The sequence below is a fragment of the Octodon degus genome, unplaced genomic scaffold (assembly GCF_000260255.1).
Source record: "Octodon degus isolate 3935 unplaced genomic scaffold, OctDeg1.0 scaffold00099, whole genome shotgun sequence".
Classification (NCBI taxonomy): Eukaryota; Metazoa; Chordata; class Mammalia; order Rodentia; family Octodontidae; genus Octodon; species Octodon degus.
The window spans coordinates 8,402,847-8,407,120 of record NW_004524675.1 but is presented as its reverse complement, the minus strand read 5'-3'; the positions used below and the strand labels follow the sequence as shown (position 1 = coordinate 8,407,120).

The window sequence follows — 4,274 nt, the reverse complement described above, 5'->3', positions numbered from 1 at the left end:
TGCTTGGTGATCACAGTCACTTTCTCAGCAACCAGGTAAGCAGAGTAGAAACCCACACCGAACTGGCCAATCATGGAGATGTCGGCACCTGCCTGCAAAGCCTCCATGAAGGCCTTGGTGCCCGACTTGGCTATGGTGCCGAGGTTATTGATCAGGTCGGCCTTGGTCATCCCAATCCCAGTGTCCACGATGGTGAGGGTGCGATCTTGCTTGTTTGGAATGAGGTTGATGTGCAGCTCCTTGCCGGAGTTGAGCTTACTGGGGTCTGTCAGGCTTTCGTACCGTTTTTTGTCCAAAGCATCGGACGAGTTGGAAATCAACTCCCGCAGGAAGATTTCTTTGTTTGAGTAAAAGGTGTTGATGATCAGGGACATGAGCTGCGTGATCTCCGCCTGGAAGGCGAAGGTCTCACCTCCTCCTCCTTCATGGGCTGGTCCTGGGTCTGGGTCTCCTCCGGCATCCTGGCAGAGCGCTGCGCCAACACGCACAGTGGCCGCTCAGAGACGCCGAAGCAACTCTATAAACTTGTTTTAAAACAGTGAATAGTGCCCAGGCCACAGCTTGGTTTTGGGGCTGTCTGGAAATTTCCTCTGCCAGATTAATTGATCTATTGTGTTTAATCTCAATGTTACACACAGTTTTAGGACATTGGCCAAATATAGGCAAATTTTCTGCCAAAATCTAACACATATAGTCTCATGTCCAATTGCCAGTGTAGTCATTCTTTCCAATTGAAACTTTCTGAGCTTGGTTTTGCCATCTGCACTTCTATTCACATTTTGGTCTTTTGAACTCTGACAAGAATCTTCCATCAATCTCAGATTACCACATTTTAAACCAGAGTCTCTAAATCTTTCCAAACTCCTTCTGTAAATTCCTCCCAAAGGCTTCTAACCACATGACTAGGTAAGGTACAGTCACAGCAACAACCCCACTCTCTGTACCAAAATCTGTATTGTCACTTTGCTGTCATGGGGACAAAATACCTGAGTGCCACAATTTAAAGCAGGAGAGGTTTATTGTCACCCACAATTTCAGCCCGTGGTTTGCTAGCTCTAAGGCAGAGACAAGATGGAAGGGGACTTGGAGAAGAGAAAGGTGCTCAATGCATGGTATCCAGGAATCAAATAGAGAAGGGAGAAGAACATTCTCTTCTAGCTCATGCCTCAGTAACCTACCTCCAAGAAGGCCCCACCTCCTTATGCCACATTTAGGTATTTAATCCACTGATGAGTATATCATCCCTATGATTCAATTATGTCACGCACATGAATTTTGGGGGTTCTAGATCTAAGCCTTAACAAATATAGAACATATATATTTGTTTTTACTAATTTACTGGTTGATACACTTAGGCTTTTCCCCCATAATCTGACTACTGTAAATAATGTTGTAATGAATATGTGGGGAACAGATACTTGTTCAAGATATAGATTTCGTTTCCTTTGGATATATGACAGATATGGGATTGCTTGATCTTATGTAGTATATAATCAGTTTTCTGTTTCCATAACAAAATATCTGAGATAATAAATTTAAATAAGAGGAAAGGTTTAATTTGACTCAGTGTTGGAGATCGCAGTTCATGGTCAGTTGACTCCATTGCTTTCATCCCTCTGGCAAGGCAGCTTGTAATGGCAGAAACAGTAGTGAAGGAAGCCTGTTCATCTCATGACAAGGAACAAAATATGGAGAAGATACAAGGGTACTGCAACACCCTTTAGGCATGAACTTCATGGACCAGAAGTTGTCCCATTAGACTTTATGTCTAAAAGCTTTGACTAACTCTTAATAGCACTACACTGGAGACTTAGTCTTAAACACATGAGCTTTTGGAGACATTTCAGATCTGAAGGAAGTAAGTCAAGTAGTTCAGTGCCTTGTTTTGTTTTTTTTTTGAGACAGGATCTTATTTTGTACTTCAGGATGACATTGAAGTCACTATGCAGCCCAGGCTGGCCTCAAACTCATAGCAATCCTCCTGCCTCAGCCTTTTGAATGCTAGGATTATAGGGGTGCACCACCACATGCAGAAATTTTTAATTTTTTAAAGAAAATCTGTATTGTTTTCTATAATGGATAGACCAACTTACATTCCTACCAAAAATGTATAAAGAACCTCTTCTGTCACTTCAATAGTACTTGCTGTCTCTTGTTTATTTAATGATAGCCATTTAAACAGGTATACAATGATATTTCCTTTTAGTTTTAATTTTCATTTCTCTGGTGATCAGGGATTTTGAGGATTTACCTATTTTCATTTGGATTTTGGGGAGAAATGTCTAGTCAAGCCCTGTGGTTGTTTTGTAATTGGCTTATTAACTATTTGCGATTGAATTTAAACATTTCTTAATTGTTTCAGAGTAAATCTTTATTCAATATATACCTTCCAATTTTTTTCCCTTACAGGTTGCCTTTTTATGCTGCTGATTATGGTTATTTTCTTTTTTTTTTATGTGCAGAGATTTTTCACTTAGATGCAACCTTATTTGTCCTAATCATTTTTTGGTAACTGAGAAGCTATCTTCTACATCTACAACTGAAGGAGGGGAAGCTTCTGTTGACTCACGTTTCAGTTCATGATCATCCAGCTTCAAAGAAGGCACAGCATGGCAGGGAGGCATGGTGAAGAAGAAACTGCTCACGTGGAGGTGGTCCAGGAGAAAGCAGAGAGAAGGTGCTGGAAGCGTGACATTCCGGGTCATGCCCCCAGTGACAGGGGTCCCATCAGGCTCTACCTCCTAACTGCAAGTCAGCTTTGATGCCTAAAGGGTTTAATCACTGTCCAAAAGTCTCACTGTTGAGGCTCTTGGGGGACCTTGAGATATGAACTTTGATACCACTGGACTGTTTTTATTTCTGCTATCCATGATTTGTCATTCTGCAAAAAAAAAAAAAAAAAAATCATTGCTAGCATCATTTAAATCTCTAGCCCACTGCTTAGGCAGGCACAGGGACAGGGATTTGATTCCTGGCATGCCGGGACAGCAACTGAGACTGGGTGTGGTGGCATGCACCTGTAATCCCAGCGCTTGGGAGGCTGAAAACAAGAGGATCACTATGAGTCTGATCTGTGTAGTGAGACCCTGTACTAATTACCTTAAATAAATAAATCTCTACACTGTTTTGAGTTGTTTTTTGTCAATAGTGAGAGAGAAGGCTTCATTTGCCTTCCTCTGCATGTGAATATTCAAGTTTCCATTTACTGTAGAGCTCTTAAGTCCCTGTCAAAGTTGGGTTGATTAGAGATAGATGGATATTTTTCCCTATTCATTTTTTTTTTCTTTTTAATGTATTTGGTACAAGGTCTACAGGGTCTCACTACAGAGATCAGACTTGTAGTGATTTTCCTGATTTTCAGTCTCCCAAGTGCTGGGATTACAGGCATATACCACCATGCACAGTCTCAATTGCTGTCTCAGCATGCCCTGGGGGCGGGGCCAGCAAGGCAGGCCTAAGCAGGCAACTGTCTAAGCAGGTGCTTTAATCCGCCTAGCTATCTGGCTGGCATTGTCCTATTTTTTTTTTTTTAAGTTGAAAAATTATTACTTAGGTCTACATTGATATTTGAATATTGTATTCTAATTGTTGTACTATACCATTTACCAAAGGCTTTTTATAACTATTTGAAAGCTGAAAACAATCAAAAACCTCTTTTTTTTTTTTTTTTTTTTTTGCAGTACTGGGGATTAAACTCAGGCCCTTGCTCTTGCCAGGCAAATGCTTATTCTACTGAGCTATCTCCCCAGCCCACAAAACCTCTTAATGATGTAGGCAGTACCTGATTTTAGATATTATGACTATCTTGCTTACAAAGCTTCCACTACAAAATATTAAGCTTCCGTCAACAGAACAGTAAAATGAAAGACACAAAAAGAATTTGAGTAGCACTATATTCAAATGTTCTTCAGATGATGAGAGTAACAGGAAAATGTATAATACTTCAACTTTAGATTTGTGTATTTATATAGAGTTGTTTTGGCAAAACTTTTCTATTTCTTTTTGCTCCTTTGGCTATCTTTCTGTAAATCAAATTGTTGTCCTGATTTCATAAGATCTGAATACATACAGATCACTTGAATATAATTTTAAGAACTTCAGTTTATATTGTAAACTTTTATAGTTTTGAGCAAATTCAGCTTGCCTTCCCTACATGCATTTCTTCTTTCTTTCCTTTTTTTTTTTTTTTTTTTTTTTTACAGTACTGGGGATTGAACTCAGGACCTTGTGCTTGCCGGGGAGCACTTATTCCACTGAGCCATCGCCCCAGCCCC

At 40.1% G+C, this 4,274-nt stretch overlaps 1 pseudogene across 1 annotated transcript in view; it reads right to left on the bottom strand.

Annotated features, from left to right (window-relative positions):
- LOC105743114 overlaps nucleotides 1-467 on the bottom strand; it is a 13,908-nt pseudogene extending 13,441 nt beyond the window's left edge. The window contains exon 1 of the transcript XR_002822605.1: nucleotides 4-467. The product of XR_002822605.1 is annotated as a heat shock protein HSP 90-alpha A2-like (transcript). The remainder of the gene's footprint in view (nucleotides 1-3) is intronic.
- Nucleotides 468-4,274: the final 3,807 nt, after the last annotated feature.